Genomic DNA, 23,037 nt, shown 5'->3' with positions numbered 1-23,037 from the left:
AGCATAATTAAATGATCTTCTGAAAAGTTGACTAGCATATTTTGGCTGTGAGCACCAGAAAATACCACAAACAAAATATTTGTATAGCTTATAAAACACTCAAGCTGAATATTAAAAGCATCTGTTTTCAAGGAATATAATTATAAAGTACTTGAAGTGAATCAGGAGGCAGGATTCGCAAAACATTAAACATGTCATAAACAAGCCATTTGACTCATCCAAATACTATGGGTAATAGATGGACCACTGATTTACAGAGGAATACTTTCATTGAAGATTCTGACATTAGAAGTCATGACAGCAAGGGTCAAATGTTTCCTGATGTCATTCTGGGATGAATAATTCTGGGCCATTTACTAAAGCAAAGAAACATGTGGACAAGGATAGCCTTAATATTTTACCTTTTGAGAAACGTGTAATCTGGCCAATTTATGCAGCCAAGACCACTCTGACAAAGTATGTGTTGATGGTGAACATTATAATGAATTATACACTCATGAACCGTGGCCACACGTTATCTGTAAAAGGGCATTAGCTGTCATTCAGGAGTGTAAAACTCAAATGTGCTAAAATGCAAAGTATTTCTTTTGTTTTTTATTTGAGCATATCAAAAACAAGAAACTTCAATGTGGACATTCTGAAGTCAAATGTTAATTCACAGTGGTACTGCTGTTTTGTGAAAAGACAGCAGACAGAATCCACTTTCTAAGATTAAATTGAAACTTCCTTCCCCAAATGTTAAGCTAAAATTATGGGCAAAATTCTTTTCTCACATTTGCATCATGGGACTTAAGCCTGTTATTCTTTCCTCCTACGAGACAGGCTTCTAGGAGTCCTACATAGTTATCAGGAGCAAAATATTGAATTTGACATCTGCAATATACATCTTTGTTGAATTCTGTCCCAAAACAAAATAAAAGCCTGTTGTTGTATATTGTCCTCCTGAGTTCTTAGGAAAGACTTTGTCATTGTACAGTCTCAAAAAACATATGAATTTTCCAAAAGATAGCCTCTGAACGCATTAATCCTGTAGGAATATGCCAATTAAGATCACTTAACCCTACACATACATGCATGAACTTTGTACAATTTATAGAAAAAGAAAGCAGAAGGAGGAAGATGAAGAGGGGAGGATGATGAAGAATAAAATATCATGAAAAGAAGAGATCACTAGGCGTAAATACTGGATGTTTCCAAAAGCAATGAGATTCCGAGGTTAGCATATCCTGATGAACGCAACAGAAAGCTCATGGGGAGCAGTTGCTAAAATTGTAAGACTCTGAAACAAGTACTGAAGTTTATGTTCTCTTTTATAAAACTCACTCTCCTTTTTTGCTCATTTAATGTTCTTTATTTGACTGCTGATTGGAGTATTCGACCCTGACAGTTCTCTTCAGAGACCAAATGTTAAGCCAGGGAACTTTTAGCAAGCCACACAAGACCAGCCTGGGGACCCAATGACATCTTTGAACTCTGTCTCTTTCCTCAAGCTTGATTAGAGATTTTCTCCTGACTGCCAAAGGGAATGGGGACCTTTAATGAGAAATGGTGTTTTGTGCAGGAGCTATTGATATACGGAGGAGAGGGACTCTACAAATTAGAGGCTAGCTTGGCTGAAAAATCACTTTAAAGAACTGCACCATTATAAATCACCATATAATTAGGCATGTGATATACAGAATGAGCATAAAGCATATGGAGAACAATCTTTGTAGATATTGTTAATATGAGTCTTAAATGCCACCACAAATGTTCTGCTACCTCAAATTCATAGTGCTATAAGAGTCTGAATCAATGAAAGCCCTACCATATGAAAAAGGAAAATACATATTACTGCATCTCGTTACTTGATGTTCTTTTTACCAAAGGAACACTTTTTCAGTTTTGATATGTAAGGTTTCTGGGGGGAAAAAAAGTATTTCCATTGGTGCCATTTTACTGTAGTATTTTCTTGATTTTATTAATATACAGAATAACTGAAAAATCAATTTCTTTAAGAAAAAAGTACAAATGCTTTCTGTAAAGCACTACCCTCTGCACTCTAGTAGGTATGCCATTAAACATGAACTCATCTTGTTTCAATTGTATTCTTTCCTCCTGAGAAAGAACAAGCTTAAATAAAAACCTGAACTAGAGAGCCAAAAGACTCAACTAATGTGGTGAATATTATTTTGAAAATTAATGAATAAATTATCAATGCGGTTAGCTGTTACAATTCAATTAAATTTTTCAGTAAAGGGGATCCATTAAATTATTCTATAGGTCTCCATTAAGTTAATATAAATTTTTCTGATGTCCCTTGGATATAACTAGATGAATTTTCTGTATAGATCGTGATATTTAAGTCACATCCACAACTGCCAAAGAGATCATCGAATCACTCAGAGGACAGAAGCATGCCTGGGTTCTAAAGCTTTCTTTTAATGGTTGCTAATACATAAGATGGACTTAGGACCGCATTATTTTGATCTTTGTCAGGATTTCGGTGCTATGATCCATCCAGGAAAACAAAGTTCAAAGTTTCATATAAGCTCCGGCGTAGATTATATGGCCTGTAACATGACGAAGGCTGCGGGAAACTGCTGGGAAGCAGCATGACTCTTCCTCACCTAAGCCATTATTCTAGCAAACTGATCACCTCACCACCACATGGAAGGCAAATTTGTATTGTGACCTCTATCAGTGCCCTAGTTTTTGTCTTTTTCCCCTTCCCCGTGTTTTCACAATCCAATGTAAAGCACCACTGAGACACTCTTCTCTTTACCTTGCTTACAAGTTGTATTGTCTTTGTTCAGAAAGATATGCTCCAAATACTAGATATTTACTGTGGTTACTCATGCAGGCTGAGTATTTTTAAGACAAGGAAACTGGTATTTTTAAAGAGATCTCTATTTTAATCTAATCCACCTCCAGTGCTACCAAGTGCAGTAGAAAAATGTTGTTTTAAATATTTAGCAGTTATTAATTGAACCAAAAGTTAAGACTCAGAAATAAAAGATATAGACTTGATAGCACATTGGACCAACGTAATTAATTTTAACTTTTAATGACAGTTCAGCATTGAAGTCCCACGTAGACATAATGTTACAGTTGTCAACAATTTATATGCCGGATCCCATTCACTTTGACTGTTATCAGCACTAAGCTCAGGATTCTTTGAGGTGTTTGCTTAATACCTAACATATGAGCTGTCTCTTCCACCTTTGTCATATGCAAATTTCACCAGCATTACATTGACATTTTTTATTTGAAATGGAGAGAAAAAAACCAGCCAAATAGTTTGTGTGCACATATGCATGCATATACTCTCAGGTGTACACGCATTCTTCTTGAGAACCACTACTTCTTAAAAGTATTTTTTGAGCCAGTTGTTGGGGACAACAACTTCTTTTTCTTTTCCAAATATTTAACCTTTGTTACTACAAGAGGGTAAAACTAATAATCTTTTTAAAAGATCAAAATGAGACCTTCCCCTTCAGAGTTGCCATTTTAGAATCATTCTGACTTTTTTGAAAGATCATCATTTATACTCTCCTGTAGTAACAAAGGTTAAATATTTTAAATATCAACAAAGGTATCAAACAAAGCAACCCAATGGGGGCAAGGAAAGTCTTTTTAACAAATTATGCTAGAACTAGCAAATTATGCAAGAAGTTCCATCCATATGGAAAGAAAAAAAAAATGAACTTTGACACCTACCTCACACCATGCATAAAATTATTTTGAAATGAATCATAGATTTAAATGAGAAAGCTAAAATTATAAAGCTTTTAAAAGAAAACGTATGACAGTACCTTTGTGATCTGAATGACAGAAAAATATTTCTTGGAGAGGACACAAAAAGCAACAACAATAAAAGATGGAGAAATTTATAAATTAGACTATCAAAACTAAAAACATCTTATCAAAAGAGGTCATTAAGAAAATGAATAAGCAACCACAATTGGGATAAAGGGAGAAAATATTCCCCAAAAATATGTATCTGACAAATAATTTGCATCCAGAATATACAAAGAGCTACCTACAACTTATTAAAAGACAAACAACCCAAGTTTACCACATAAGCAAAAGGCTTGAACAAACACTTTACAAAGAAAGATGTATAAATGACCAATATACACATGAAAAAGTATATCATCAGGGAAATGTAAATTAAAATCACAACTACACATACCCTTAGAATGGCTAAAATTAATAAATGACCATAACAAGTGTTGGTGTGAAGGTGGAGAAACACCTATACACTGCCAGTGGGTAGGTAAAATTGTACTACCACTTTGGAAAATTGTTTGACAGTTTCTTACAGAGTTAAACACCTACCCTATGGCCCAGCATTTCCACTTCTAGGTATTTACCTAAGAGGAATGAGAACATATGTCAACAAAAATACTTGTAGAAAAGTGTATACAAAACTAGAAACAACTCAAATGTCTAAGATAAAAATGGATAACCACACTGTAATATGTTTATACAATGGAATACTACTCGGCAATAAAAAAAAACCAATTACTGATAATCACCACATGACTAAATCTTGCAGACATCACATTGAGGAAAAAATGCCAGACACAGAACATCACAGATTGTATGATTCCATTTATATCCCAAAAGGGAATGAGAAAGTAATTCCCTATTGCTGGAGATAATCAAGAATAATCAAGGTGACTACTTGCTAGGGACACTGTAAGCTAAATTAGTCCAGATAATCCTAAGGAATCTTCCCAACATTCACCTTCTCTATTTATGTTTGTTTGAGAGTACTTCAGTTTCCTAAACTTCAAAACTTAGTTTTAAACTTTAAACTTTAGCAGAGGAATGAATATAATTGGCCTGGCAGTAATTATTATTGCTATCTTGACAATATACCTAAAATATTGTTTGCAAAATCAGCAGGATGATGTTTTATGAGAAAGGGCAGGTAAGGATTAAAGGTCGTTTCCTAATAAATATGGTGGTTTAGATCGTGTAATAGTAATATTGACACATCTGTTGGTTAGAGGTCAAATCAAATCTTAGTGTGGGCTGAGAAGTAGGACCATAATGCTACCTAGAACCTAACAGGGAGAAGAAATTTGTCTGGCTTAATAAACAACAGTTGGAGTTTCAAATCTTATTCTGTATGCAATCTTTTGTGACATGCTGTTTTGGTTGAATGATAGGAAGAAAACCTAGCCTCATTCAGGTATGTCTAACTATAGATAAGTAGTTAGAAGAGGAGTGTTTTAATAATATTTTTAGATAGTTGGGAATATTCTTTGATACTATACCCAAACTCAACAAGTGGTAATTTCTTAAAGGTTAGTTGCAATGTGGAACCATAAGCAGTATCAATGATTTTTTTGTTCCCTGTCTCATTAAAATCAATTGGTCTACGATGCAATTTGAATGGATCTTTTAACTATGAATGATTTTGTAACATCGTACATCAGTCACATGGAAAATCTTGGTTTGCTGAATTATGAAGATCTTCCAAATATTGACACATTTCATAACACAAGATCAAAAAGTCATGTCATGACTACACAGACAACACCATCTTCTGAATGACAGAGGATTAGAAGAGCTATCTGGCAGCAAAGGTTCTGTTATTCTAAGTGATCTTCCAGGGAGACCTGGCCTCTGAAGATGATAATACTGAAAAAGATAAAGGGACTTCCCTGGTGGCGCAGTGGTTAAGAATCCGCCTGCCAATGCAGGGGACACAAGTTCGAGCCCTGGTCCAGGAAGATCCCACATGCCACAGAGCAACTAAGTCCGTGTGCCACGACTACTGAGCCTGTGCTCTAGAACCCATGAGCCACAACTACTGAGCCTGTGCTCTAGAACCCATGAGCCACAACTACTGAGTCAGCGAGCCACAACTACTGAGTCCGCATGCCACAACTACTGCAGCCCGCATGCCTAGAGCCTGTGCTCTGCAACAAAGAGAAGCCACCACAATGAGAAGCCCGCACACGGCAACAAAGAGTAGCCCTTGCTCGCCACAACCAGAGAAAGCCCAGGCCCAGCAACGAAGACCTAACACAGCCAAAAAATAAACTAATTAATTAATTTAAGAAAAAAGAAAAAGATACAGAAGAAGCTACGATATCTAAAGAACTACCTAACATTTAATACCACTGTGGATGATATCAGAAAAGTCTTTACGTATTGGGAAGCTTTCAAGTTCATGGTGGCAACTGCAAATTTTCAAAAATTCTAATTTTCACTTGAAATTTCAAATTTTATTATTGACAACAAATGCTATCCTTGAATCAACAGTCATTTATTTATGAGAAAATATTTGCAAAATACCCAAGTCTAAATAATTATATTGTGTTTGTCAGTCATTCTTTCAAGTAACAGTGGTCTTCCATTAACTTGCAATTCAAACAATAGCACAAGTACGTTTCCTCAAGACAATTATGATACTTTAGGATGTAGCAGAAGTGCGTTATGTGCACTTCCCATTTTGTCACACAAACTATTAAAAACATATATACTCAAGGGTGGAGGCTACTGCGTTGCTGCTAAGATTTCAACAGTTTTTCCCATCATTTTATCAGTGCAAATGTCAAGACTATGAAAAAGGCAATAACATCTTACTATTATTGTGGAAATAGCTTAGACCTTGCAATCTGGCTGAAAGGGTAAATGGGATTCCCAGGGATCCACAGACCACACAATTAAAACTACAGAAAAAGAGAGAGAGAATAATTGATTTAATTAATTCAATATCATTCAGCATATTGAAGGAACTATTAATTAAGAAAAGCTATTACTATATAGCCAGTGTCTTAGGAAGGAGATAATATGCCCACCCACTTTCACCCTGGTCTGTTTATAGAAAATCAAGACTATAATTTTCCATTATCTGAATCAGAAACAAAACAGATTTTCATAATGTACATACATATATATGTATACACATACATGTATATAGGTATATATACACATACATGATAAACAGAGAGTTTGACTTTTGTCATCATGGTTTTGAATAATATAGAGTATAATATGGTCTTGAACTGAGAACTTTAGTTGGTTTTTCTCTCTAGTGAGATGGTGATATAACTTTAGTCACTAAAACTAGTCAAATTCTGGTTTCTTACAGCTCAGAGGCCAGATTTCCATCCACCCCAATCTCTGACCTTATCACTGAGCATCCCACTACACTGTATTATTCAGGAAAGACAGGACTATGATATTTAACTCTTCGATCTCTTAAATGCATCATTTTGTGGGACAGATGCTAAGGGGGAGGGATATTTGCCAAGAAAGGTTTTTAAAAGACACCGTAATTACCTAGAGACATTACTCCTCCCCCAGGACTAAAGAAAGACAACATTCCTGGTGGAAAAAAAAAGTGCCCTTTTAAAATATACCATAGCTCTCTGCACTTTTTAGCTCTCATCTGCCAGCCAACATAGTAAAATTCCTTCCCGCACATGTCCACATTAGGTCAAGCGTGGATTTTGGAGCGGGATGCATAAAATACATTTGTGAAAGAGCAAAATATCAGTCACATCCAGCCAGCCAGATATTACCAAATATCAAACAGCCAACATTTAGATCCTTTAATGTTCAGACTGTCAGTAATAGGACCTCAATGAATTTAAACTCAGGCTTTCCCTTTGATATTTGAGGAAATTTATATGAAAATAAAACTGATATTACCACCTTCGTTTTTCTATGCAGTCACACTGGCTGGCTTGCTTGTTTGCTTGCTTTCTTTTCTCCTTTCTTTCCTTCCTTCTTTCCACAAATATTTTTGGAGTAACTACCAGGTGCCAGATACTGAGTACTGTAGTATCTCATAGCATGGTATTATGCCTCAATGTGTTTGGCTTTTTTAATCCATAGAAGTGATTAAAGAATCTTTGGGAACCAATGCAACAGAAACTGCACCTATAATACATAATCATCCAAGACAGTAATAGTGGATTCCCTGTAATTAGGAGCTTTCCCCCAGTCCCAGCTATCTTTTCTATTGTGTCCCAATTTCTGTGCTGATGACTGTATGCTGTATTTTTTTTAATATCTCCTGTACTGTATGCTATTTTTGTATTGAGTAATTTCCTAACTTTCACTCAATTCCACTCATTTAACAACACTGACTCTTCACTTTACAAATAGTTTACTTTTTCTTGCTTTGCTGTTTTTATTGCTGTCACTTAAATTTTGACTTACTCTCTTAGCAACTTCCAAATATGCAGTATGGTATTGCTATATAGTTACTATCATCACCATGCTATACATTTACATCCCCAGGACTTATTTATTTCGTAACTGAAAATTTGTATCTTTTGACTGCCTCCACCCATTTCACTCACTCCCTACCCCCTCACTCCTCACCTCTGGCCCCCACCAATCTGCTCTCTATATCTATGAGCTCTGTCTTCTTGTTTTGTTTTGATTTGGTTCCACATATAAGTTAGATCATACAGGATTTTTCTCTATCTGACTTATTTCACTTAGCATAATGCCCTCAAGGTCCATCCACATTGTCACAAATGGCAAGATTTCATTCATTTTTGGCTGAAAAATATTCATGATGTTTAAGTAAGATCTTGGCTATGAAGTTTGAATTTTAACTCAGTGATATCCTAGCTTTGGGACCCTAGACAAATCACCTAACCTCTCTAAGCCTCTGTTTTCTCAACAGCAAAATGGGGCTAATGATAATAACTTCTTCAGAGATTGCTTTGAAATTAAATGAGATAATGTACACAAAGCTCTTAGCATACTACCTGGTGTAGAGTACATGGAGTGGTAAATACTATTCCAATGAAATTAATATGGTAAATGGATTACATTCTTCCTAAATTCACTTATTATCTTGATTGCTATGGCTTCATTAGTATGCCTCCCTCTTTCCTTCAGGACATTGCCTTATACAAGGGATTACAAATAACTGTCACTCCTTGGTGGAACTTGAATACTCATTTGGAAGTTAAATAGCAATATAAAAGAGTATATGACTAAAATGCAGTAAGAGTGATCCAGATAGAAAGTATCATGAGATTTCAAGAGAAGGGAGAACTCACTCTGGTCTGAATGGTCAAAAAGTTTTCACTGAAGATGAAAAAAGAATGGGCTGAACTTAGCAGGAAAGATATGAATTAGACAACGGCCAAGACAACTAGAACCTTCATGGTAAACAACAGAACCGAATGACAAAGGCAGAGAGAGTATGGCCTTTCCCAGAATATTCTATGGCCTGATTTGATTATTCTTCCTCTACTGGAAGATCAGGTTGGAGAAGTACATTGAGGCTCCATGGTAGAGAACTTGGGGTGCCTGGATGAAGAACTTAAACATTAAATCATAGTCAATAAATACATATTAAGTGCCTACTATGTTTTGTTCTAAGTGCTAGGGATACAACAGTGAAAAAAATCTCTGTCTTTATGAAATTTACTTTCCATTCTCACACCCAAATGCCCCGTGGTACAATAGGTAACAGAACTAAGCAAAGCAGGCAGAATAAGTCACTAGGGACCATGGCACGAGGTGATGGTCAGTTCTGTGTGTCAACTTGACTGAGCCACAGGGTAACCAAATATTTGGTCAAACACCATTCTGGGTGTGTCTGTGAGGCTGTTTCCTGACGACACTAACATTTGAATCCACAGACTGAGTAGACTGTTCTTCCTAACGTGGGTGGAGGACCTGAATAGAACAAAAAGTCTGAGTAAGAGGGAACTCCTGCCGCTTGACTGCCTTAGAACTGGGACATGGGTTTTTTCCTGCCTTCAGATTCAAACTGAAACACTGGTTCTTCCTGAGTCTCAAGCCTGTTGGTTTGGGGAATGGAGCTACACTGACAGCTCTCCTGCGTTTCCACTGTGCCAACTGCAGATCTTGGGACTTGTCAGTCTTTGTAACTGCATGAGTCAATTCCTTATAATAAATCTCTGTATATATACATAACCACTAGGAGATTAGACAGATAGATAGATAGATCTCCTACTGGTTCTGTTTCTTTGGATAATCTTGACTAATACAGGTGGGGATGAGGGCACACTGTAAAGTGCATAACTTGCTCCAGCTGATGGCTTCCATGTGAAAATGGGGACCCAACTCTGCCGGATCATTTATTTGCCAAGAGAAGACAGAAATGTGGGGTTTTTTTATTCTCTCAATTTTTAAATACTAACAACACAGTTAAAAAAAAAAAAAGCACATGGCATCAGCCAAGCAAAATGTGTCTACAGGTCATATGCATCCCAAGGCTGCCGATTCTTTACCACAGCTTTAGACAATTAAGAGCCAACAGAGGTTTTCAGAACAGGATTGTTCTTCTGTCAGTACGTGGTGAGAATTAGAAGAGAGTCAAACTAAGGACTCAGAGACCAGCTAAGAGAGGCTCTTGATACAATCGAAGTTCAAATGATGCAAGTCCAGTACAGAGTCATGATAGTGAGACCGAAAAGGAAGGAACACTTGAAGATGTGGTGGTAACAGAAAGGATGAAGAATGGAACATGCCATTCCAAGACAGGCTGACAATTAGGCTGTTGGTAGCATTGCAAGTATTAAAGTAACACTAATTAATATAATGGATATACTTCAAAATTTCAACGGCCTAAGAAATAAGTTCATTGCTCACTCACATAACAGTCCTATACAGCTGTGGGGCAGCTGCCTTCTCCGCAATGATTCAGAGCTCTAGACTTCCCCCTATTAAAACTACACCACATCACAGGGCCTTGGAATGCTTCACTTTGAGTCAGCAAACAGGTAAAGAGCCTGGAGAATCAAGCAGGGAGTTTTTGATGGGCCTAGTCTTGGAGTAAAGCACATCACACCTGCCCACATTTTACTGAGTAGAACTTAGTCACAAAGCCATACCAACTACAAGAAAGAAAGAAGAAAGAATTTGATAAATAACTAACCAAGTTGTCAGACGAAAGGAATGGGTCTTTATTCTCTTTCAGCCTATTTTTACAACTATAAAGTGAAAGGTCTGGAATTTGTACTTTCTGCAATTCCTATCAATCTTTATTAAGTTTTTTGTTATTTAAGTGGTGGAAAAAAATACAGTAGAAGCCAGAATATTTCTACTCTTAATTTATTATACGACATATACAGAATAATGTCATGTCCTTTCTTAGGACAACACCTTATAACATCATTTTAGCTGATAAAAGCAATATTCAAATTATGTATTTATGACTTTTTTTTTTTTTTTTTTTTGCGGTACACGGGCCTCTCACTCTTGTGGCCTCTCCCGCTGCGGAGCACAGGCTCCAGACACGCAGGCTCAGCGGCCATGGCTTACGGGCCCAGCCGCTCCGCGGCATGTGGGATCTTTCCGGACCGGGGCATGAACCCGTATCCCCTGCATCGGCAGGCAGACTCTCAACCACTGCGCCACCAGGGAAGCCCTATGACATCTTATTAGCAATTATCATAACACTGATCACACACAATGGATTGATATCACACGATATTTCCTTCCTATATTTCTAGATAACCATAGATCTTTCTGTACTAATGACAATGAGTACATACAAAAGGATAATGTGCTTCTTTAGACTTTAATTAACACTGAATGGAATTATGCTTAGAATAAATAAAAGACGAACAGCTTTCTTTTCATTCTCTTATTCTCTCTTGTTCCTAACAAAAATAATTTATAATTTCAACTTTTCCTGCTGCTACTCCAAAATCCCAGTTTTAAAACCCAATCAAAAGATGCCAACATATTCCAAAGTGAAAGAATGCTTTGGATTCTGTACTCCTCCTGTCTTCTTCATCTTTAAGAGATTTTAAGTCTTTTCTTTCCCAAGCTGCCAGTTACACTGAATTGTTCTGAAATGTGAATGATTTTTTTGTGTAAATATGAGCTTCCATCGACTGGAGCAACAATAAGCACTTCACACTTGTCATTTACTAAAACCTGCCTTTTGAGCCCTGTCAGTCATGTGCCTCTACATGTGTGTTTCTTGGTTGAAGCCGCAATGTTTTATGGCAGCTTCTGTTTAGGAATTCATGTCGCTACTTGGCATTTATGCAGTTCAGCTGTTAGAAAGTCAGGGTAAAAGGAAAGAAGATACACAGGAGCAAAGGTTTCAGGAGCAAAGAGGGAAATAAGAAAGGGCTTTAGGTTATGAAACAACCATGCCAGCCAAGTGGTATCAGTGAACCACAGGCACACCCCTTGGGTTTAGGAAAGACACTGCAACAGAACAGATGCAGCTCACACCCATCCTGCTGATCTGGATGGCTGAGTGCTACTACAAAGGCCAAGTGTTGCATGAAACATTAGCAGTTATGTTCACCTTTCAAGATTTTTCATCCCTTACAACACTGAGCTTGATTACAATGTGTGCCACTGAGCTTAGATGAGCTTAAAGCAAAGACAAAGAAACTCTGGAAGAGACAGACATATGGATGAAAAGCTAAATACTTTGGTTGCTAATCAGGGTTGACATAACTGTACATGATTCATAACATGGGTTCAAAAATGCCCAGAAGTTCAGATATTTATCCAACATTTATCTGCATAAAACCATGTCCCTTGAGGCTCGTGTATTTTAATGGGAAAATAATAGGAATAGGCTTTCTCTGGAGTTCTCAAACACTCTTTGAGCTTCTTAGTCTCAAATCACTAGGAACCATGAGTTTAGAGATTTAAGGTTCAGGGAGCAACCTTTTTCAAAATAGGTAAATAAAAAGTAACGCAAATTAAATTTCATTCCCTTCCCAAATAACTCCAGGAAAGATTTTCACTCTTGTTTAACTGACGTCCTCTATTTGTACTTGCCAAGGAGAGAATGTAGATTTCTAGGGGTTCTTTGGAAGATGTAAATTATAAATAGAGAGAGGTAAAGAAGCAGAGATAAAATTTAAAATGTACATAAGTTAAAAAACATATTTTCTCCAAAAATCATTGCTTCTACTCTGCAGCTCCTTCACATCTTTAACTAAATAACTTGAGTCTTGCAAGTGATACATTTTTAGATTTGTTGTGAAGTCCATGCTGTAAAATATCCATGTCTTATTAATATTTTAATATTGATATATAAATATTAAAATATTATCTTAGTAGAAAACCTCTTTAAAACAACCAAATACAAATGATTGTGAATAACTAAATGATATTAGACTTTAAGACATGAACACAACATAATATTTATAACAGATTCTCATTCATCTCCAACTTCTTTGGGCACATACATGTATTCTAGCTTCATTTATGCTTACTCATTTTTAGTTTAAAAAAAGAAAAACACCTCAATCTAAAAACTGAAATGGGTTATCTATTATGGCTAAAATTACCCACACAGTGTATGTGTACTGATACTGCCCAACAATAAGAATGCTTTGTATGCGTACACAATGAACAATGTTCTTACACTTAATGTCTCTTCACATATAATGGAAAAGAATTGTCAGCCAAGGGTATATATAGAAATTTTCACACACTTATCGCTTCCTCCTTTTTAGTCATTTGCCAAACCAAAGAGTATATTAAGTTGCTTTGCTTTTCTCTTCCACACTTAAAAACTGTACTTCAACAATTCTTTGAGCCTTAGAACTTTATTGCTTTCGTATAACAAAGTGGTTAACTAAGGCACAGAATTAGTCAACTTCTTGTTCCAAAAGCTCAGCAACAAAAGTATTCCTAAGGTAACAAAACGACTAAAGAAAGCTAATTATCAATTAACACCTCAGTGCTTCAAAAACAGTTACGAGTTGGACATGAAACCAGGACAGGATCTCCAGTATTGTGTTATGCTGTGCATGGCACAAAACTGGGGATTGCTGACTTTTCTTCTCCAAGGGGCTGACAGTTTATTTCTAATCCACTATTAGAAATAATATCTTAAAAAAATTTAGTAAATGAATCCTGTAAAAAGTTTACAAACTGATACATCGTCATACCTTACGTCTGAAATCTGTGTAAGGGCTCACTTTGGCAGCACACATACTGCAATGGGGACAACATAGAAAAGATTAGTGTGGCCTGTGCACACGGAGGACATTTAAACTTATGAAATGAACTGTATTTTCCAGTGATTACCAGGGACCAGGGGATGTAAGGGGAGGGTGGCGGTAATGACCACAAAGGGCCACAATGGAACTTCTGAGTAGGAATAAAAATGTTTTATATCATGATTGCAATAGTGGTAATACAACGGTATACATTTGTCAAAACTCACCGAATTGCAGCCTTAAAATTGGTAAATTTTATTGCACGTAAGTTACATCTCAATAAAGCTAACCAATTTTTAAATATTAAAAAAAATTTTTTTTGTAAGAATTTTGATTCTGCCATCCCATGCACTAATTGGAGTGATAAAATTTCATGCAAAGCACAAGGACTTTCCCCCTCTATTCACCTCTGTTTCAGGCACAACAGAACCAGCTGGTCTTATAACAATTCATCAGTCTTTTGCAATGAGATAAAAACGTACCATATTTAGATACTGCAATAAACAATTATTTCAGTGGAGTATGTAATAGTTGCACATCACTAAACTAAGGCAAATATTGAGGAAACATGGAAAGTGAAATGATTAATAATCAATAAGTTGCTGCTTCTCAGAAAACAAACAAAATACTTTAAGGATAATGTCTTTCTACAAGAAAAAAATTATTATTCAACTTTTGATCACAAAAATCTATTTTCTTTCTCCAACCATTCATTAGATTAAAACTTTAAAAAAAATTATATATATATATATATATATATATATATATATACACGTTACGCACAGAAAATAGGTATGTGTTTGTCCCCAGTATATGCACTCAGAACAACAGAAGTTTGTTTGATGAGATCAATAGTATGGAAAAGAGTTACTTATTGTCTTTTCTCCCTCAAGAATTTTTTTTGGCACATCAATCTGATGAGGTGGGAAAAATGAAGCCTGAACAGAAAACAAAATTGAAGTTAAAAACAATAGAGAAGATTGATTAACCCCACGTTATCAAGTAAGTGTCAATAGCAAGAAGCTACTAGGCTTCTGCACTGTTTTCCTCTAAACTTTTAGCCTTACATCCGTCAAACCTCAAGATAACTATCCATCATGGAGTCAAAGTGGCGAACAACTGTGTGGTCCTTTGATAAGGGACAGTGTCACAATTTGTCTCCTTCTCTTCCCACAGATCGCCTCTAATGGGGTAAGGCCAGGCCACAACAGCTGCAAATAGCCCAAAGACATTCTTTAGCATAAAAAAAAAGTCTCAGAAAATATGCAGAATAAGAATCTAAGCAACCTTCAAAAAAATCTAAACTCAATGATTATTTACTTGGATGTTTTATGTATGTTTTCTTCTTTCTAACACTAGTGTTGATAAACCGATGTTTAAGTATAATTAAATGGCAAAATTGTGATGCATTTAAAAATGTGGTGATGTTAACAATCCCCTGAAAGCTACAATGCAGCATCTGTATAACTAAGTAATATTTAAAATCAGTGGCCGAACTATATTGAAGTTTATCCAAAGTCTCCAAGAAGGTAATCCACACACTTAGATGTACCATGGAACATTATCTATGCCATTCAAAAATGAAGAGGCAGCCCCAACCTCCCTGCAAAAAAATCGGCCTAATGAAGAATGCTTAGTAGCATAAGAAAATGACCATGTCATAATATTAGGGAAAAGAAAGCAAAATTTAAAAATATGAGTTATGACTATAATTATGTGAAATACTCACAGGAAAAATGGTTGAAAGTTTATAAAGTATAACAATTGGCATGTTAGGGTAGTGAGTTTATGGACAATAACTTTTTCTGCTCTGTCTTAATGAATTGTTTTCAAAAATTGTTTTATTATTTCTTGACATATTTTTTCCTCTACACATGTGCAAGCTTAGTAAGTTTACATGAAGATTTCCTAACACTCTATGTCAGCAAATATTAGCTTTAAAAGAGTTCTGTATCATCACCAGCAGGGAAGATGTCATCTCAAGCCAACCTGCAACTACCCTATTGGTGCCAGCCTCTTGAGCAGGATGCAGCTCAAAGGTAGTGAGAAGAAATGTCATCCTGGGTACATGTTCTGAGGCCTTGTCTTGGTACTCAAGACCTTCCAGTGGAATGGTATAAAGTGGAGATGGGAAGAGAGAATCTAAAATTTATGTAATCAGTTCACAACTTCATAGAACACCCTGATGTCATCAAACAAAGGAGTGATTTGCCCCACCCTGACCACATTTCTCCCCTTAGGCTATAGTTTGTGACTTCTTTTGCCTTCAGATCTGCTCTTGGGGTTCATTTTTTACTTATTTTACATGTATAAAAATATTTAAGGGGGAAACACTGAGTGTCCCCAGGCTCCCAGCTCTTTACTGAGAAGACAAGTCTTCAGCCATATATGTGCCCCAGTGTTCTCCAACTGTCGTGATTTGAGAAGTACATTCTTTTTTATCCTGAAGGAATTTTGGCATATTGGGCTTTAAGACACAGCTATCAGAGAATTATAGTTATCTGGCATCATTTTCAGTTAACATTAATTTGGGAATGGACAAGGATATGGGCAAAATAAGACCTGTGAGAATGGGAGAGTAGATAGGAGTAGGGACCACCTAAAGGGAGAGGAAGTTTACAGAAAAGGAAGGAAGGAACCCTACAAATAAAATTTTGCTTCATTCACCATTTGATCCTTGGTCAATCCCGTTGATCCTGGTTGAGTAAGAATGCGAGCTTAAGAATGTGACCAACTTGGATTCAATCCCATCTCTACCACTTACTAATCACGAGGTCATAAACAAGTTACCTAACCTGTCTCAGTAGTGTGCTTCCTTTACTGTGCAATAGGGAAAGTAATATATACTTCATGAAAATATTTTAATAAATGAGGTAATTATGTATTTAACCATAATCGAATAAGAACTTCACCAATGTTAATAACTATCCACTTTATTTTCCCTTTTAGTTTCTTCTGCAAATTAGGGATTTGCTCCCTAAATCCATATTTGCAATGAGCTTTGAAACTTCATTAAAAATATTTGATTACAAATAAACAAATGTGATCTAATCAAGCTTAAAAGCTTTTACACAGCAAAAGAAACCATAACCAAAATGAAAAAACAACCTACAGAATGGGAGAAAATATTTGCAAACAATGCAACTGACAAGCGGTTTATTTCCAAAATATACAAACAGCTCAGATAACTCAAAATCAAAAATATAAACAATGCAATCAAAAAATAGGCAGAAGACCTAAATAGACATTTCTCCAAAGAAAACATACAGATGTCCAACAGGCACATGAAAAGACACTCTACTTCACTAATTAATAGAGAAATGCAAATCAAAACCACAATAAGGTATCTACTGTATGATCCAGCAATTCCACCGCTGGGCATATATCTGGAAAAGATGAAGACTCTAATTCGAAAAAATACATGCATCCCAATGTTCATAGCAGCACTATTTACAAGAGCCAATATATGAAAACAACCCAAGTGTCCATCAACAGACAACTGCTTTAAGATTATGTGGTACACACACACACACACACACACAATGGAATATTACTCAGCCATAAAAAAGAATGAATAATGCCATTTGCAGCAACATGGATGGACCTAGAGAATATCGTACTGAGTGAAATCAGACAGATATCATATGATATCACTTATGTGTGAAATCTAAAAAATAATACAAATTAACCTATATACAAAAGAGAAACAGACTCACAGACATAGAAAACAATTTCATGGGGCGGAGTAGTCAAGATGGCAGAATAGAAGGATGCAGAATTTGTCACTCCTCACAAGTACACCAAGAATACATCTACAGATGGAACAATTCTCATAGAGCAGCTGCTGAACATTAGCGGAAGACTTCAGACACCTAAAAGCACAAGAAGATCCCCTCACAACTGGGTAGGATGAAAGAAAGAAGAAAAAAAAGAAAAGAGGAATCAAAACAGGGACCAGCAACCCTGGTGGGAAGTTGAAGGTGAGGGGAGGTCTCCACACTCAGAAAAACTCCCTCACGGTGGGGAAATCATCTGGGACAGAAAAAGGACCTTTGGGGGATCAAAAGTCTGTGGGAGGCAGGACAAAGTAAGAACTACATGCAGCGTCTATACCATAGCTCTGCGCATTCCAGCCTGAGTTGTGAGTCACCTGTTGCAAAGGGGGCCTGGGTGCTGGAAAGTGGAGCTTGGAGCATGGACCCAGGGAGGGGACAGCTCTTGGCTGTGAAAAGACAGCCAGAAGGGACAGGAGTAAGGAGTTCCACAACCTAGAAAGTCTGCAGAAAAAGCCCAGGACACCACAGAAGCAAGGCGTCATTGCTGAGTTGTGCACAAAGGGTGGAGCCACAATTACAACCCCTTTCCCCAACCACCAGCTTCTTTGGGCACTGGGAGGGGCTCCCATCTGAGCGGTCCCATCCGCCCCTTGGGCCAGGGTCTCCTCTGCCCATCCCAAAGCCTCCCTGTGAATCAGCCCTGGGTGCCCCTGCCTGGGAACAAGAGTCCACAGATGCTGGTGGGGGCTGAGTACTAAATTGTGGGGCTGGGAGAATGAATCCAGGGAGAAGAGCACTATTGGCTGCGTGGATACAGCAGAGGGGACAGGAGCGAGGGGATGCATGACCAGGAATACACCCAGAGGAAGTGTGCCCAAAAAGCAAGGTGCCATTGTTGAGAGGTGCATGGGGGGTGGGCGGGACCACCACCAGCTCCACACATCAGCTCCTGCCTCTGCAGGCACTGGGAGGGACTCCCACCTAAGTGAGCACACCACAGTCTGTTGCAACTGCCTGCTGGTCCCCGCTGCCACAGGCAACTCACACACACCCCAAGTGTACCCACCATACCCCTCCCCAGCCTGAGTAAGTGTGCCCCAAGCAGCCGCTGCTTTTGCTCCTCTCGCCTGGGCAAGTAGCAGATGCCTGAAGGTGGCACACATGCAGAAGTGGGGTCAAAACCAAAGCTGAGTCCCAGGGGCCCTGCAACTAAGGAAGAGGAATGGAAATCTTTCTGTGCAGCTGCACAAGCCACGAACTAAATCCCTGAGATCGGCTTGGAAAATCCTGCGTCTGTGGAATACCTGAATAGAAAAGTGTCCCCACAGTTGAGACCGGTCTAGCCTTTCGAGCAGTGGACTTTGGGGGCAAGTACAGGTGAAAATCGGGCCAGGTCAGAGCCTGAGCTGGCCCCACAGAGCCCACAGCAGGTCCAGAGACCTACCAAGAGGTACAGGAAGGCCCCCTCGGGAGGCGGGAATTGGCTCTGGCTCACTGGGGGAGCAAGGACACTGACAGAAGAGGCCCCGGAAAATATTCTTATTACTATTATTCTTTTTTTGTTTGCCTTGTTTTGTTCAGTTGTTGGTATTGTTGCTTTTTTATAATCTTTAATTTTCATTTTTTTTATTTTTGAATATATATATTTTTATTTTTCTATTTTTACTTGCTTTTTGTTGTTTTGTGGGTTTTTTCTCATTTTTGTTCTTTGGTTTTTATGTTTTTTCTTTTTTTATTGTTTTAATGTGTATGTTTTATGTTTTCTTCTCTTTTTTTGTTGTTTGCTTTCTGTTTTTGTTTTCTTTTCCTTTTTTTCTTTGTTAGTTTAGTCCTTATTGACTGTTCTCATTTTAAAATTATTTTGTTTGTTCTCTTGGTGTTTTTCTTTTTTCCTTGATTTTTTTTCTTTTTTGTGTGTGTGTTGTTGCTGCTGTTTGTTTGCTGTTGTTTTTGCTATTTGTCTTGGATTTTGTCTGTTTGTTTTCTTTTCTCTCTTTTCTTTCTTTTTTCTCTGGCTGCACTGTACAGCTTGCAGGCTCTTGGTTCCCCAGCCAGGGGTCTGGCCTGGGCCTCAGGGGTGGGAGCGCCAAGGTCAGGACACTGGACCTCCAGAGAATTCCCAGGCCCAGGGAATATTAACTGTCATGCACGCTCCCAGAGGTATCCATATCAACACCAAGACGTGGCCCCACACAACTGCCTGCAGGCTCCAGTGCTGGACACCTCACACCAAATAACCATCAAGACAGAAACACAGCCCCACCCATCAGCAGACAGGCTGCATAAACTAGTACTAAGCTCACAGACACCCAAAACACACCACCTGACACGTCCCTGCCCCAGAGGCAAAAGATTCAGCTCCACCCACCAGAGCACAGGCACCAGTCCCTCCCAACAGGAAGCCTACACAAGACCCTGTATCAACCTCACTCACCAGGGGCAAGACAAAAGAAGCAAGAGGAACTACGACCCTGCAGCCTGCAGAAAGGAGACCATAAACACAGTAGATTAAACAAAACGAGATGACAGAGAAATATGTTGCAGATGAAGGAGTAGGGTAAAATCCCACAAGACCAAATAAATGAAGAGGAAATAGGCAATCTACCTGAAAAAGAACTCAGAGTAATGAGGGTAAAGATGATCCAAGATCTTGGACACAGAATGGAGGCACAGATCAGGAAGATATAAGAAATGCTTAACAAGGACCTAGAAGAACTAAAGAACAAACAATCAGAGATGAACAACACAATAACTGAAATGAAGAATACACTAGAAATAATCAATAGCAAAATAACTGAGGCAGAAGAAAGGATAAGTGCACTGGAAGATAGAATGGTGGAAATAACTGCTGAGGAGCAGAAAAAAGAAAAAAGAATGAAAAGAAAGGAGGACAGACTCAGAGGCCTCTGGGACAACATTAAATGCACCAACATTCGAATTATAGGGGTCCCAGAAGAAGAAAAGAAAGGGAAAGGGCCTGAGAAAATAGTTGAGTACATTATAGTCAAAAACTTCCTTAACATAGGAAAGGAAAGAGTCGATCAAGTCCAGTAAGCTCAGAGAATACCATACAGGATAAACCCAAGGAGGAACATGCCGAGACACATATTAATTAAACTAACAAGAATTAAATACAAAGAAAAAATATTAAAAGCAGCAAGAGAAAATCAACAAACAACCTACAAGGGAATCCCCATAAGGTTATCAGCTGATTTTTCAGCAGAAACTCTGCAGGCCAGAGGGAGTGGCAGGACATATTTAAAGGGATGAAAGGGAAAAACCTACAACCAAGATAACTCTACCCAGCGAGGATCTCATTCAGATTTGACAAAGAAATCAAAAGCTTTACAGACAAGCAAAAGCTAAGAGAATTCAGAATCACCAAACCAGCTTTACAACAAATGCTAAAGGAACTTCTCTAGATGGGAAACACAAGAGAAAAAAAAGAGCTACAATAACAAACCCAAAACAATTAAGAAAACGGTAATAGGAACACACATATCTACAATTACCTTAAATGTAAATGGATTAAATGCTCCAACCAAAAGACACAGACTAGCTGAATGGATACAGAAACAAGACGCGTATATATGCTGTCTACGAGAGACCCGCTTCAGACCTAGGGACACGTACAGACTGAAAATAAGGGGATGGAAAAAGATATTCCATACAAATGGAAATAAAAAGAAAGCTGAAGTAGCAATACTCATGTCAGATAAGATAGACTTTAAAATAAAGATTATTACAAAAGAGAAGGAAAAACACTACATAATGATCAAGGGATCAATCCAAGAAGATATAACAATTGTAAATATTTATGCACCCAAAACAGGAGCACCTCAATACCTAAGGCAAATGCTAACAGCCATAAAAGGGGAAATCAACAGTAACACAAGTAACAGTCCACTTACACCAATGGACAGATCATCCACACAGAAAATAAATAAGGATACACAAGCTTTAAATGACACAACAGACCAAACAGACTTAACTGATATTTATAGGACATTCCACCTGAAAGCAGAAGAATATACTTTCTTCTCAAGTGTTCACGAAACATGCTCCAGGATAGATCACATCTTGGATCACAAATCAAGCCTTGGTAAATTAAAAAAAAATTGAAATCATATCAAGCATCTTTTCTAATCTCATAGTGTTGCTTCCCACAACACTATGAGATTAGAACTCGATTACAGGAAAAAAAACTATAAAAATACAAACACATGGAGGCTAAACAATACTACTAAATGACCAAGAGATCACTGAAGAAACCAAAGGAAATCAAAAAAATCTAGAAACAAATGACTACGAAAACACAAAACCTATGGGATGCAGCAAAAGCAGTTTTAAGAGGGAAGTTTATAGAAATACAATCCTACCTCAAGAAACAAGAAAAATCTCAAATGAACAATCTAACCTTACACCTGAGGCAACTAGACAAAGAAGAACAAACAAAACCCGAAGTTCGTAGAAGGAAAGAAATCATAAACATCAGAGCAGAAATAAATGAAACAGAAACAAAGAAAACAATAGCAAAGATCAATAAAACTAAAAGTTGGTTCTTTGAGAAGATAAACAAAATTGATAAACCTTTAGCCAGACTCATCAAGAAAAAAAAGGGAGAGGGCTCAAATCAATAAAATTAGAAATGAAAAAGGAGAAATTAGAACTGACACCACAGAAATGCAAAGGATCATAATAGACTACTACAAGCAACTCTATGACAATAAAATGGACAACCTGGAAGAAATGGACAAATTCTTAGAAAAGTACAACCTTCCAAGACTAAACCAGGAAGAAATAGAAAATATGAACAGACCAATCACAAGTAATGAAATTGAAACTGTGATTAAAAACTTTCCAACAAACAGAAGTCCAGGACCAGAAGGCTTCACAGGTGAATTCTATCAAACATTTAGAGAAGAGCTAACACCCATCCTTCTCAAACTCTTCCAAAAATTGTAGAGGTGGAACACTCTCAAACTCAGTCTATGAGGTGACCATCACCCTGATACCAAAACCAAACAAAGACATCACAAAAAAAGAAAATTACAGGCCAACATCACTAATGAACACAGACGCAAAAATCCTCAACAAAATACTAGCAAACTGAATCCAACAACACATTAAAAGGATCATACACCATGATCAAGTGGGATTTATCCCAGGGATGCAAGAATTCTTCAATATACACAAATCAATCAATGTGAAACACTATATTAACAAACTGAAGAATAAAAACCATATGATCACCTCAAGAGATGCAGAAAAAGCTTTCACGAAAGTTCAACACCCATTTATGATAAAAACTCTCCAGAAAGTGGGCATAGAGGGAACCT

The 23,037-nt window shown here is 37.5% G+C and overlaps 1 long non-coding RNA gene and 1 other non-coding gene across 2 annotated transcripts in view; one reads left to right on the top strand and one right to left on the bottom strand.

The window, feature by feature from the left end:
- LOC115847545 (uncharacterized) overlaps positions 1-23,037 on the bottom strand; it is a 390,948-nt gene that overhangs the window by 193,625 nt on the left and 174,286 nt on the right. The gene's annotated exons all lie outside the window — the stretch shown is intronic.
- LOC115848607 (U6 spliceosomal RNA) lies at positions 13,894-14,000 on the top strand. Its single transcript, XR_004037768.1, has one exon. It is a non-coding gene; the product is annotated as a U6 spliceosomal RNA (small nuclear RNA).

The sequence above is a fragment of the Globicephala melas genome, chromosome 3, assembly GCF_963455315.2.
Source record: "Globicephala melas chromosome 3, mGloMel1.2, whole genome shotgun sequence".
NCBI lineage: Eukaryota > Metazoa > Chordata > Mammalia > Artiodactyla > Delphinidae > Globicephala > Globicephala melas.
Note: the sequence above shows the minus strand (reverse complement) of the source record. Positions and strands in the feature narration are given on the sequence as shown.